The sequence below is a fragment of the Capsicum annuum genome, chromosome 7, assembly GCF_002878395.1.
Source record: "Capsicum annuum cultivar UCD-10X-F1 chromosome 7, UCD10Xv1.1, whole genome shotgun sequence".
Taxonomy (NCBI): domain Eukaryota; kingdom Viridiplantae; phylum Streptophyta; class Magnoliopsida; order Solanales; family Solanaceae; genus Capsicum; species Capsicum annuum.
This window is the reverse complement of record NC_061117.1, coordinates 194,950,019-194,966,278: the sequence shown is the minus strand read 5'-3', so window position 1 is coordinate 194,966,278 and position 16,260 is coordinate 194,950,019.

Genomic DNA, 16,260 nt, shown 5'->3' with positions numbered 1-16,260 from the left:
TCGAACCTGAATCTGCTTTGATACCACTGTAACAACATCTATGCTACTAAAGCAGTAACATGACATACTATCTCAATATACTCTATAATCGCCATAACAACTGAGTATCATTTCGAAAGCGTAAAGCCATATACACAATAGCAAAACATCTACTTGCCATAATCATCATCAACCATTTTTAAAACATAAACACAAGAACTTACCATGACGTTCCATACCTCCGGGAAGTACACAAAGGAGAGCACAACAAAGAACTCATCACGGCGTCCCATACCACTGAAGAGTACTCAAAAGAATATCAAACAAGAACTCATCACGGAGTTCTATTCCACCGGAGAGTACACCAAAAGAATACAACCAATAATACAATAGAGCACAACTATTCCATCAATTGACCGATACCGCGGGTAGCTCAATCCTGCCATGGCTCATTACCGAATTTCACTTCCAAATACCCATACCGTACTTTAACATAAAGAAAGCAACATTGTCATAGCATAGACATGTAGTCATTAATTCTATAATTCATTGATAAACACCGCGTAAAGTCGATACTAGTTATCCTTATCCTTCCATTAATCAATAGATTACAAGTCTTATCATTACTAGCCATCAAATTGGGGAAAACTACAAGCCACTCATATTATAGGTTATTCATCTATCATAAGACCATTCTTTAGCTAGCATCTTCATGATATGAGTTATCAATTAAGCCATCTCAACCTCAGATATTTGAAGATAATTTAAATAACCATCATGCAATACTAGGTCCATCATTACTAAGAATGTCACAACCTTAGGGCTAATTTCATACTTTAATCAAGTAAAGTCCACCAACTAGTTTACTAGGTTTCTAGCCTCCAAATAGTAATCATAATTTTAGAAGTAACTAGTTGTCATATAAGCCACTTTACTAAGCAAGATTTCATAATATAACCTCTTATTCAAATCAAGAAGATATATTAGGTTAGCCCTTGATTTTATGCAAATTTACACATAACACTAAGCCTTAACTCAATATTAGGCATAAATTTCCTCTAGTTTCTAATTTTGCATCAACAAGGGTCACACCTCTTATATAGTGATTTGGAATAAGAAATGAATAGGAATATACCAAGAGAGACCTCATATCTCAAGCACATAGGCAGTTGACCCACACGGCCTAACTTTACAAATATCAGTGCATATAAGTTTTCCTCACACGGCATCATAATGTTCTTACCTCTTTTGGATTCACCGGGCATTATCACAATATTAATATATTCCTTCAGATTCACCGAGCATCATCATAATATCACATATTCCTCCGAATTCATCGGGCATTATCATAATATCACATATTCCTCTGGATTCACCAGACATCATCATAATATCAATATATTCCTCCGAATTCACCGGGCATCATCATAAAATCACAAGTTTCCTAATACAACAACATACATCCATATGCATAACCGAAATAATAAACATACACAAAGGTTCACAATATAAGAAAGTAGGGATGTAGGATAACACTTGCCATTTCACCTTGGTAATAAGCTTCACACGTAATAGGAGCATAAACAAGAGCATGAGTATTTACAAGGCATCCACAATAATCATCTAACAAGATTATTCAAGTCATGATCACAAGATAATCCGATAATTGAGTTCAACCATCATAATTCCTATATATATATATATATATATATATATAGTTTAGACAATCACCACATTTCTAGGTCACTAAGCATTTACCTAGTTCAAGCTTAAGGTGGGTCAAGCTCGACTTCTAAATCTTGAGAATGTGAAGCTTACTAACAAAAGTCTAGCTTCTACCCGAAATTAAGCTAGATTATCCATACCTCACCATAAGGGCTTACCAATCCTTTCTAGGTCTATAGGGAAAGTCTCTTTAAGAATCCTGCCTAAGTCAATCCAACACCAAGATCATCTCCCCTCTAGGCATCATATAGGTCAATACACTCCTAAGAATGGAGAGGCATATCATTCATGTCTACTTAGAACAACTATAGTATTCTCATACTAGTCTTGAGACCACAAATAAGCTAACCAAGGTCCAGACTAAGGGTCAAATATCATACCTTACAAATTAATAGTCTATAAAATCAATAAATCCCAAGTTTATCATGTAATAAACTATCATCTAAATTCCCCACCCAATCTCTCAAGTTATCAATAATTACATTACAAACAAGCTCAGTCTAGTCTACAGGTAAGCCTAACCTACCTTGAATCCAAGAAACTCACGAACAAATGAGATTTTCCTTTCCTTTTTGAGAAGCTTCCTCTTCCATAAGCAATGCTATCAACACTACAATCTAAGCATTACAAAAAGCATGACAATACCCATTATAGCACCATTATGCCATGGGTTTCAAATAGAAACAAAACCCTAATTAGGTTTCACCCTTGGAAAGGAGTTTTCAAGACCAACTCATAGCCTAACTATCTTTAGGGAGTTAAAATCCTCTAGTAATTTGAGTCAATCACTCAATTTTGGGGCTACAATTAACCCACAATGATTTAGAGGTTTTGAGTCAAGAAACCATGAAATCGATACCAAATTAGAGGAATTCTTACCTTAGATTGTAGCAAGAATCAATCACACAAGTTGTATAAGCTCCAATTCAACCCACAACACACACTTAGAAGATTCTAAACTCCATTAGGGTTTCTAGGTTAAGAGGGAGACACAAAATGGCCAAAATTCGTGCAAGATAGCACTTAAATATGGACTACTCAGCCCTCTGATGGCGCGGTCGCAACCCTCGTGTCACCGTGGTTGCGGCCTTGTAATAATACCTTCTTCACCGTGGTCACAATACCTCGGTACATGCTATGCATGGCTGAAGCTTGGAACTTAGTTCTGAGCTTTGGCCAATGCATCAAAATGCATTCGAGGTCCATTTCGAACAAATAATATATGAAACCCCATAGTTTTCGACGTTTTGGATATGCTGGCAAATTTGAATTTTGCATATGAGGCTGTTTCCAAAGTTTTTACTTAGTGGTGAATTAGGACTAATGAAGACTTCAAATTGAGAAAGGGGTTCTAAAGCCCAAATGAATCATCAGGTAACCGAACTATCAGTTCCCGCAAGTCATTAATAACTAGGGATGGCTATGGAGAAGCTCTATCAAAGAAATCAAGGAAGAATATGGATAATCATCTGAAGGGTCATTATAGTAAAAATAGTGATATTGCTGTTGTTCTATTGAATAAAATCATGCTACTATTTTTTTCTTCAATAGATTAACCATCTGATGGAATAGATTAACCATCTGATGCAATAGATTTACCATATGATGCAACAGAGGAGCCATCAGATAAAAAATTTGATGCAACAAATTAACCATTGGATAAAAAATATGATGCAACAGATTAACTATCTGATGCAACAGATTAATTATCTAATGCAACAAATTTATCATCGGCTTAAAAATTTGATACAACAAATTAACCATATGATGCAATAGATTTAACATCAGATGCAATAGAGAAACCATCCAATTAAAAATCTAATGCAACAAATTAACCATCTGATGTAACAGATGTACCATTTTATGCAATGGAGGAACCATCAAAATAAAAATCTAATACAATATATTAATCATTTGATTCAACATATGAACCTTTTGTTGGATAAAATCCTATCAACTATTCCAACAGGACATGTCCAAGACTTGATTTTTCCAACTGATCATTCATCTATAGCGATGGACGACTCTTCTATTGGAAGAAATCTAAATAATACTTTTCGTTGATAACTGTTCCAACAAATCACTCATTTATTGAAACAAATGTATGATCTGTTGTACATACCAGTCATCTGTTTAAATAGATGAGTGATCTATTTTTATTGTTGTAACATATTACTCATCTGTTACAATAAATTAGTTATATATTGCAATAGATCACTCATTTATTGCACAGATATGTGATCTTTTGCACAGACATTTATTTATTTCAACAGATGAGTGATATATTTTTATTGTTGCAACAAATTACTCATCCATTGCAACAGATTAGTTATATATTGCAATAGATCACTTATATATTGTAATAGATATGTGATATGTTGCACAAACTATTTATTTATTTTAATAGATAAGTGATCTATTTTTATTGTTGCAACTTATTACTCATCTATTGTAATAAGTTAGTTATATGTCGCAACTAATAACCTACCTGAGTGCGATGGTGCCACAAATTTAATGGGTAATTTTGTGGTTAGGTCAGCCATGGAAAAATCTTTTGACGCCTTCACAAAAATACTTAAGAGCAAAATTTGGATACTTATTTCAGGGACAACTGCTTTAGGTAATATCTTGATTTTTCAGAGGATAACAATGTTCGTTTTCAAATAAAAATGGTATATGATCTTCTCAAGTGTAAGTTTATTTATGAAAATAAAGATAAGATGGATGAGGTGTGGATAAATTACTATGGTATGCCTGTTTGTTTTGGTTGGAAGGAGTTTGCCATAGTTACTGGACTAAAATGTTATCCTTTTTCTCTTTCTCAAGTTATACCTATTCTAATAAAAAAACACCCCGCACACCCAAAAAAAGGCAAATGCAAGTCGAGTGATCATGAAGACTTGGTGTTCCTTGTTGGTCCAAGCTTCAAAAATAAAAATTTAATAGAAGTGTTGAATGTTAAAAGACTTTCAAAGAAGCACAAACAATCATTGTGCTTGGTTTGGTTTGTACAAAATATTCTTTGGGCGAAAGACGTTAACAACAACATACCACTTGCTTTAATAAATCTCTCTGAGGATCTTGAGGCATTTAATAGCTATCCTTGGGGTTATGAAAACTTCAAAATGACTGTCAAATATTTGTTGACTCTGTTAGCGCCAAAGACAGTTAACTTATATGGCTTTCCATGGGCTTTCATGGTAAATATTTCTTTTATTATGATATGATTCATTTTTTTTATTCAATAATACTTTTGATTTATTGGCATTATTTTATAGGCTTGGGCATTTGAAGCCATTCCTTATTTGAGACAATAAGTGAACTACGAGGAAAAAGTTTTTTGTCCAAGAATCTTGAGGTGGTTGTCGGCCAAAACTGATAAAAATATAAAATTTCTTGATCTCTTCAACCCCTCAAAGGATGTGGTAAGTCTAATTCTAATTAGATTTTGTTTTTTAATTAATGATTGTTTTAAATGATTTAATCATCATTCTAATATATGCACTGCTTTATGTTTGATTGTGCATTCGTCGCTTGTTACGACCAATCGAGAGTTGAAAATGCTATTTTTTCTTAATTTAAGATCTGTACAAACTTTATCAAACCCTAAGGTCATTGACAGAATAAAAATAGAATTATTTAGAGCAACAACCATCACAAGAAAAATAATTTTGGAGAGTGGGCTTGTTGTTGTTGATGGTGTTAGTGGTGATGGAATTGTTGTTGGTGGTAGTGGTGCTGCTGTTGGGGCTAATGATGCTCCTCTAATAGTTTTTAAAATAAACCATTATGAGTATGATTATATTGGTTATACATATTTTGCCCCTTCTAGCAAATGTTCTGCATGTAAATGTCAAGACTGCAAGGCGAAACATGATGTACTGATTAATGCTATTAATGCATTAACTGCTTCTATAAAGGAATTGACATCTAAGAAGGGTGTCTTTCCATCAAAGAGGATTTTATATCCATCCACTTCATTAGAGATTAAGTCTAAGAGGATAAAGAAAGTAATTTTCAAGGCATTATCAAGCATCCAAAAAGCAAAATTGCAACTCCGCTGTCTTTGTGTTGCATTATTGAGCAATGTACAAGGGCCACAGGAGAGCAATATGAGCTTAAAAAGGTGAATATATAACATCTATTCTAAAAAACAAACAAACACATATCTATTTCAACAGATGACACATCTGCTAAAAATTATCAAACAGATATATATATCTGTTGCAACAGTTGACTAACCTGTTGCATCAGATGCAGTATATGTTGCAATATGTCTCATCTATTTTAGCAAATCAAATAGCTTTACTCAATGTACCATTTTTATTTGTACCAACAGATGACCTATATGCTGCAACAGATGGGTCATCCATTGGGACAAATTAAATCAAGGCTTCCTACTATTTTAGTTTTTCCAAACAGATGAGTTATATGTTGCAACAAATGGTTTATCCATTGAAAATTATAATACAGATCTTCGTCATGTTTTAATTTGTCCCAACAGATGATACATATGTTGCAGCAGAAAGAAAATCTATTTGCTAAATTAGATGAATTATCCTTTTCCATTTTTTTGTATCTCGGTGATTAGCATTGACAATTCTGGCTTTCCAGGTGGATGTCACAGTAGAAGCTACTGCTGAACAACATTGAAAATATACTACTCTTTTTATGGAAATACAGAGAAGCAAAAGCGCAGAAAGTGTATGCAAGTGACAATAAAGATCCACGATGACTAAAGCCAAATTTCATAGCACCGGATGGAGAACAACTTGTCTATATTGAGTAGATCTTTATAGCTTGAGTCTTTCAAAGTTATAACCTCCCCCCTCCTTAGGAATTATTGGCATCAAAACTTAAATTGTTTATTTATTTGTTGAGATCTGTACCTATAACAATTTTTTTTACATTTTATTTATTTGTTGATTTATTTCATGTAATTTCTGAAGGTTTTGATTTATTTTAGGTTATCTATGAATTTTATTTTATCTTTAGATTTGAACTTATTAATTGAAATGGAATAATAGATTCAAATATTGCAACAGATAAGGTATCTGTTACAACAGATGGCATATCTGATGGAAAATATCAAACAGATTTAGACATATGTTGCAACATGTTGGTCATCTGTTGGAAATTATCAAACAGGTTTTTCCACTGTTGCAATAGATAGACATAGATAGAAACATCGACATAATACAACAGATGACCAACCTATTGCAACAGATAAACTATCTATAAGAATAGATAGAATATCTATTACATAGATAGACAATCTGTTGCATTATAAAAAATTGCCACTATAAGTTAAGTGAAGTGACTTACAATAAAAAAGGTAGAATCCATCGATAGAGACCTGAAGTTGTAAAGATCTTTCAACTTTGGCAACTCAAGTAGACAATGTTTATTTTAAACACCTAAAATAGGCATCAAATGTATCAGTTTATCACTTTTTGCCCTGTTGGTAGCTCGCGTGTAATTCATACAGCCAAGACGTGTTGAACTCCCATTTGTGCCGACTTGGCATGTAATTTAGCCCCAACGGTTATTTTTTCCCATTGTCTTATATATTAATCTTTTTTCTAAAATTTAACCCTAAATTCCCAAATCTTCTTCTTCATCATCTTTTTTTCTCTATCCAAATTCTTTAAATTATCTATATTTATTTTTTCTTAATCTTTTTTATTTTTTCCAACTGAGCTTGACAATGTCGAGTTCATCTTCCTCTGTTGTTTGTGATAAAGATTTTTGATAGTGTAAGTGTGGTCATGAAGCTCTATTGAAGACTTTTTTGGCTCAACAAAATTTAGCTCGTAGGTTTTTTACTTGTAAGATTTCAAAGACAATATTTTTTTATTTAATTAGTCGATTAATATTGACTTATAATTATTTTGTAATTGTGGTCTTATTTTTATAGAAATTGGGTGGATGTGATTACTTTGATTAGTATGAAGAACGATACCCTTCACAAGCAAATCGTGTAATATGAGATTTGTTGAACAAAGTCAAGGCTTTTGAAGAGAAACAAAATCTAGCAAGAAGATACTACATTATTGGCGTTATTGCTACTGGTTTGGTGTTGTTGGGCACATGGATATTCAAGCCTAATTGCTGAAATTTTTATGGTGGTGTGTTTGTTATTGGTTTGGTATTGTTGAGCACATGGATATTCAAGCGTAATTATTGGAAATTATCAAACAGATATAGACATATGTTGCAACATGTAGGTCATATATTGGAAATTGTCAAACAGGTCTTCCTACTGTTGCAACAAATAGACTTAGATAGAAACAGCGACATAATACAATAGATGACCAACCTATTACAACAGATAAACTATCTGTCAAACAGATAGAATATCTGTTACAATAGATAGACAATCTGTTGCATTATAAAAAAATTAACTTTCTTCAGACAAAAAAAATTGCCACTACATGTAAAGTGAAATGACTTGAAATAAAAAATTATTATGGTGTTTTTTTTCTACATCTTATTCTTTATATACAGGCTCCAAGCGTTCACTTAGTACCCCATAAGCCCAAACTTCTTGCATATTTTCCACAACATTGTTGTACAGAAAGGTCGTTGGCTCGACTACTTCTGTGCTGGTCAGCAAATATTTGATGTGTGCAAGCACGTACGACCCGCACGCGGCAGCGGTTTCATTTTTTGGAAGGTCCATGTCTTGTTTCGACCTTCAAAATCCCATACTTTCTTTCTCAACACTTTCGCTGACAAATGATCCATCAGTTTACTCTTCCTCAATAAGTTGGGGAACAAATCCAACAGTGGCTGCATGCGAGTAAAAAAATCTGCCTTGTTGAAGGCAGGTAAGTTGTCGTCATAAACCTTGATCTTTCCCTCCTCGAGTAGTATCTCAACAACTAGATAATGTTTGACGTCTATGTTCATGTCTGCAAGAATTCTCTTTGCCTCGATCTAGCTCTTGTTGTGTGGATATGGCCTCTCCCCTATAATATATTTAATTATTTCTTCATCCCATTGGAACCCAGAAACTAACGAATCAAATCTCGAGTCGTTGGGAGTTGACGCTAGCTTAGTGAGATCATCGTACCTATCTTTGAAATTTTTGTTAAAGTTAAGGTCCATTATCCTATCGACAACATCATAAGATTTTGGGTATGCTAATTGCCTGCCCCTCATGAGGCAGAGAATTTCTTCATCATACTTTGAATTAAGAAGTCAATTTTAAGTAGGTTAGTAATTGTAAAGAAGGAAAACATAGTGGAAAGATGCAATGAATGGTCCATATATTGTAGAGGGTTCTCTAAATCTGTTCACAGATTACCCATATAACACAACTTATGCAAAAGATGGGTAATATGTTGCAACAGAACCACCACCAGTTGTACTAGAAAATCCAGCTGTTATGTAGCTTCTTCATAGAGTAGATTAGAAGGATAGGTTTGGAAAAGTAAACTTACCTTGTCCATGACCACGTACGCATATTTGTCATACTCTTGAAGTCTTGGGCGGAAAAGGTATGTATGGAGTAATCTTCTGCGCCTTGCTTGGCATTCTTCGCCCATCGCAGATTCCTCTTCTCTTTGGTGCTAAGTTCCGCGTATATGTCCACCTTCTTCAATGGCCCCTGAACTTTAATAACTTTTGGAGAGGGAGGAGTTGCAATTTTTTTTATTTTTGACTAAAGAGTACTTGTCTAATTTCTCTTTTCTTCCTCCTAACCGCCACTGTAAGAGTGTATGGCTCTCTCAACTTCTTGTATAGTATGGAACCCCTCTCGGATTTCAATTCCTCAACAGCTTTAGCGATAGCCTCTGCTTTTTCAATAAGTTTATCTTGTCTATCCTTGCACTCTTCGCATTTGCAATAAGAACATGAGGGTGAAGAGGTGTGAGAGAGACTACTGTAAGGGTGGGAGGGACCGGTGTAAGGGTGAGTGTAATACCCCATACTTTTTCCTAGCTTGCAATTGTCCTAAGAATGTTAAAATCTTTCTTTGAAAGATGAATCCACTTTTGTACACATTTTATTTTTAAGATTTTCACTTTTTGACATGTGAGAAATTGAATAAGATTTCCATTGATACCAATTTCATCAAAATCCAATGTTGGAAGAGAAAGTTATGGCCAAAATACAGAAAGCAGTAAAACCACCTAAGTGCGACGGTGAAGCCGACGGACCGTCGGACTAGCGACGGACCATCGACCATCACAGCGAGTAATTATGATTACCTTCTACCCTGGATCAATGGCCCAAGACAATGGACCGTCGGACTAGCGACGGACCGTCGCTCAGGCCGTCACAAGGGAAACAGTGAGGCCCTATTCTGCCTAGAAGCGACGGTCAGGACCAATGGACCATCGACCCAGTGATGGACCATCGTAGTAAGTTTTAGTTCTGGTCCCAGTGCGACGGTCAGTCCGATGGACCGTCGACCCAGCGATGGACTATCGCACCCACCGTTCCATATTCCATTTAGTTATTTTAAAGCCGTTTTAAAGGGGCTTTTTGGTATTTTACCACCCATTTATATAACTAGTTATATCCGACCAAAGATCAGAAATTCATTATCCATCTACAATAACAAAATTAGGGTTTTCTCTCTAAGATTAATCCCCAAGAACAAAATCCAAATATTCTTCAAGAACTAAGAGATTCAAATTCTTCAAGTTCAAGAACTTTAAGAAACTCAACCCAGGTATGCATAGTGTTAATTCATGGACTACTTTCATCCATGAAGCCCAAGAATCTCTTTTTAAAGTTCAATTGTATGGATTTCTTTATGAATTTCATGTTGGGTTGCTTTTTTTCATGTTGATAATGACCAATTGAATTCTAATCCATGTTGGGTGGTAAATTTTATGTGGAATTGATTAGTATAAAGGTAGATTCATGTGGACCTATGATCAAACCCTTGGATGATGAAATTAGAGTTGAATCATGATGTTTACTTATTATATAATGTTGTCTACATATACTATGCCTACCATGTGTTTGATTAAATGCCTATGTGAAGGAAAAAAAGATGCCCAACTAGTATGATCTTCTGATATCCCCATTTATGTACAAGATTATGCATATCATATGTTTGATAAATTGCCTCAATAAATGAATTATGAATTGCAATGTTGTTCATGCATTTAAGAAAGTCATGCTTTATCTGTTTGTTTCCATTGAGTCCTGGGGGTACTTGTACCCGATAATTTAGCTGTATGCCTAGAGCCAATGTCATGTTTTCATGATATCCGCAGTCAAGCCATGATCCATAGAGCCCAGTCAGTCATGTGACTCAGGAAAGCTCAGCAATTCAGTAACCTTAGTTATCTCACGAACTCAGTCAGTTATCAGATATCAGTAGTTTTTTGTCAGTTCACGAAATTCAGTAAACTCAGTCCATGTTCAGATCAGTTAATCATGTTCAATGTCTATTCAAATGGGAGTATAAATTAGCATCGAGTGAACCTAAGGATGGGAACTCACCTGCCAGTAGAGGGTGTAATTCTTAGAAGCAATCCTTGCATTCCAGAACTACGTAGACAACATAGGTTGAGATATTATATCTGCTAGTTGAGGGTAGATGAGGTGGCTTAACCTTCTAGTTGAGGGTTCCCATAGTCATCATTAGAGTAACCTGCTAGTCGAGGGTCACTTACATGTTGTCCTTAACAGTGGCACGGTATTGACACCCTTCCAATCAGGGCACAGATTGGACCCCAATTTAGCTATAATGCATCATTTGGGGCATGTTGGTTAGATTACTACTTCACACAGTTTCATGTTATAGAATTCAGGACTGTCAGATACAGTCAACTCAGATACAGTACGAAACTCAGCTAGTTCTATCAGATTTAGGACTTCAGATACAGTCACTCATGTTATCAGTTATCAGAACTCAGTTATTAGTCATGTTAGTTATCAGTAAACTCATGTTATCATGATTTCAGATGTAGTTACTATGTATACATACATGTATTCTCACGTTCATATTAGTCAGTTAGCCAGTATTGTTCATGCATGTGAACCCCATGCATTCAGCCTACCTTACATACATACCAGTACATTCAAAGTACTGAAAAATTTGCGCTATGGTGTCTTATGCCATAGGTTCAGAGACACGAGCTCCAGAGCATCTGTAGATTCCAGTCTCAGCAGTCAGACCTAGAAGCGAGTCCTTATTTTTTGAGTACATGATCATTACTTTATTATCTCATTAATTTATTTATTAGTTGGAGTTAGTTGGGGACATGTCCCATCAACTCCTTATTCAGACCGTTCAGTCAGTTAGAGGCTTTCCAGACTATTATGTTCAGTTAATTATTTCATTTGTTTTGGGTATTTCATACCCCATCCATATGTTATGATTTATTAGATCCTATGTTACAGTTTTGAACCTAATGTCCTTTTAGTTTATGTTTCCGCATTATACAGTATATTATGCAGTATACAGGTACAAATATCAGTCATGGGTTAGCTTGTGGTCCTTTGGGGTCATGAGTATCATGTAGCGTTCTAGATACCAGATTTAGGGTGTTACAGTGAGAGGGACCTATGTAAAGGTGAGAGAGACCTATGAAAGAGGTGTTTTCAAACATCCGGATAGTTAAAGATATCATCCTCCTTAATTCTTGTGTTGCTCTTTGAAGCCAACCACCTAAGGATCCTTGGATGAGAAGCCTCATTCGGGTAATCCTTGACCTGCTTTCGGAGGAAAGGAATGGCTTCAAATTCCCAAGCTTAAAAAATGTAAACAGGAAGCAAGCAAAAAAAAAAGTCATAATAATTATTCAATATAAATTAATGGATGAGTAAGCAAATAGTCATTAAATTTACCATGAAAGCCCAGGAAAGCTGTATAATGTGATCGTATTTAAGGATAGCTTTACCCGTAAATATTTGATACTCAAGTTGTAGCTGTCACATCCCTAAGGAAAATTGTTGAATTTCTTAAAATCCTCAGCAAGCTTCAACAAATCATCTTTTATTACTTTGTTGACATCTCTTGGCAATATAACGGAATGGGCAAACCAAACTAAGCACAGTTGCTCCTTGTACTTCTTTGATATGGTTTTATATTTAATATGTTTTAACAAGTTATTGGCTTTGTACCCATGTCCGACAATGTCCAACAACCCATCTATTTTTTCCTTGCGTTTGTTGGGTTTGGTGGGTGGTCGTATGGATAATGCCTTCCCTCTATTTGATGGTGGTGGTTTGGCTTTCCTACTTGCCTTGGACCTTTTGCAAGATGTTTCCTTGGTGAGAGGTTCTTCTGGACAATCGCATCTTAGGCCTGTCACTATGGCAAACTCTTTCAACCCAAAACAAACTGGCATGCCACAGTAGTTGATCCAACTTTCATCCATGTTTTTCCCCCTACTTCGAATATTTATCATCCCCACGTACTTGATCCCGTGCCTAAGAAGACCATATAACATGCTCATTTGGAAATAGGCAGTGTGGTCCTCAGACAGCTTAAGAAAGTGTCCAAAGCAGCTCTTCTTAAAAAGTTTGTCTATATTTTCATTCTTCATAGTTTTCCTTAAGTCATCAAAAGGTTTCCCAACTAACATTTAAGTACAAAATTACTAGTTAGTTCTACAGGGTCATCTATCGGCATCGCAACTTGAAACCTGTCAATACTAATAGTTTTGACAGATGCTAGAATTTTGATATTAATTCACGCCCTATTGGTGATACATTATCATCATGTTGATCATCATCCTTTTTCTCACTTTCTTCTTCCTCCTCTTCTTGTTTATCTTCTTCTCTTTCCTCCCCACTTTCATTTTCCTCATCATTATCTACAACCATTGTCCACCTCCCCCAACGCCATTTTCATATCTTTCCTCAGCTTCACTTTTCCCTGTCTGAGATTGTTCAGGAAGCTCCTTCGAATAAATTTGTACTCTATCCTATTTTGTTAGGTGGTCAGAAGTTGATCTACTTTCAGTTTCTTTTCTTTTGGGAGACATGTTTTACCTACAAACAATAGAAAAACAAAAAATGCATTACAATTGATGTATGCATAAATTTTAAAAAATACATTACAAACACCACCAATAATGACAGCACCAACAACCACCACAAACACCACTAATACCGAAACCACCTACACCACCAACCAATGCCACTACCACCACCACCAACAACCACTATAAACACCACTAGTGCCACCACGACGACCACCACCACCACCACCAATGCCACCACCACCACCACCACCAACAACAACAACCAAAAATACCATCCAATAATACCACGAGAGTCAACGGAACACTACGACAAAAACTAGGATTTTCTCGGGTTCTTCTTATGATTTTAGCATTAAAACTCAAAATTGTTAACCCATTCTCGAAGATAATACAACTAAAAGTATTTTTTATCATTAACAAAAAATTCCTAATTTTTAGAAAAAAAAAACAAATGTAGAACTCTTCTTGAACTTTGTTACCTACGAAAACAGAGAAAACAATGGATACAAGCAAGAATGGAGTACAAAATAACAACTATGTGATTGAAAATAGGAAGAAAATTGATCTGTTGAGAAGGGTTGAGCAATATATTGAGTAGTTGTTTTCTGTATTGTTGAGAGAGAAAGAAAAGAGCGAGAACTCAAGATTTGAAAAGATGAAACATTTTTTCCGCAAATGAATGATTTGTATGGTTTGTTTGCATTTTGGAAAAGAATGACAAGTTTTGAAAATATTAAATTGGTCCGAATAATTTGCTCATCCCTACTTGTAGCTAAATCAATTTAGGTATTTAAAAAATTAAGGTAATATGAATCATTTCAACTCGGATTGATTGGTTGATGACTAGGGTCAAAAGGAGCGCATTACCAACATCATGTAATACAGTTTACCCTATAAACTCATCCCTAGTTGTAGATAAATCAATTTAGGAATTTTGAATAATATGCTAATATGAATCATATCAACTCGAATTGATCAATTGACGACTCGGGTCAGGAGGAGCGCAATACCAACATCACGCAATATAGTTGACCCTCCTAACTCATCCCTAGTTATAGCTAAATCAATTTAGGACTTTGAAAAATAAGCTAATATTAATCATTTCAACTCGGATTGATCGATTGACGACTCGAGTCAGGAGGAGCGCAATACAAACCTCACGCAATATAATTGACCCTACCAACTCAACCCTAGTTGTAGCTAAATCAATTTAGGTATTTCAAATAATAAGCTAATATCGATCGTTTAAACTGGGATTGATCGATTGACGACTCAGGTCAGGAGGAGCGCAATACCAATATCATGCAATATAGTTCAGCCTACCAACTTATCCCTAGTTGTAGCTAAATAAATTTAGGTATTTCAAATAATAAGCTAATATGAATCGCTTTAACTAGGATTGATCAATTGATGACTTGGGTCAAGAGAAGCGTAATACCAACATCACACAATATAGTTGATCATATCAACTCATCCCTAGTTGAAGCCAAATCAATTTAGGTATTTCAAATAATAAGCTAATATGAATCGTTTCAACTCGGATCGATCGATTGATGCCTCGATTTAGGAGAAGCGCAATATCAACATCACACAATATAGTTGACCCGATTAAATCATCCCTAGAAATAGCTAAATCAATTTTGGTATTTCAAATAATAAGCTAATATGAGTTGTTTCAAATTGTATTGATCAATTGACGATTCGGGTCAGGAGGAGTGCAATACCAACTTCACGCAATATAGATGTTCCCACGAACTCATCCCTAGTTGTAGCTAAATAAATTTATGTATTTTAAAAATAAGATAATATGAATTGTTTCAACTCGAATTGATCAATTGACGACTACTGTTAGGAAAAGCGTAATACCAACATCACGCAATATAGTTGACCCTATAAACTCATCCCTAGTTATAGATAAATTAATTTAGGAATTTCAAATAATAAGATAATATGAATCATTTCAACTCGGATCGATCGATTGATGACTAGGGTCAGGAGGAGCGTAATACCAACATCATACAATATAGTTTACCATACCAACTCATCCCTAGTTATAGCTATATCAATTTAGGTCTTTAAAAAATAAGCTAATCTGAATTGTTTACCCTCGAATTAATCGATTGATGACTCGAGTTAGGAGGAGCGCAATACCAATATCATGAAATGTAATTGACCCTACTAACTCATCCCTAGTTGTAGCAAAATAAATTTAGGTATTTAGAAAATAAGCTAATATGAAATGTTTCAACTCGGATTGATCGATTAATGACTCGGGTCAGGAGGAGCACAATACCAACATAACGTAATATAGCTGACCCTATCAACTTATCCCTAGATGTAGCTAAATCAATTTATATATTTCAAATAATAAGCTAATATGAATACTTTCATCTCGGATTGATCAATTGATGACTCGGGTCAGGAGGAACACAATACAAACTTCATGCAATATTGTTGGCCCGACCAACTCATCCCTAGTAGTAGCTAATTGAATTTAGGTATTTCAAAAATAAGCTAATATGAATTATTTCAACTCGGATTGATTGATTGACAATTCGGATCAGGAGGAGCACAATAACAACATCACACAATATAGTTG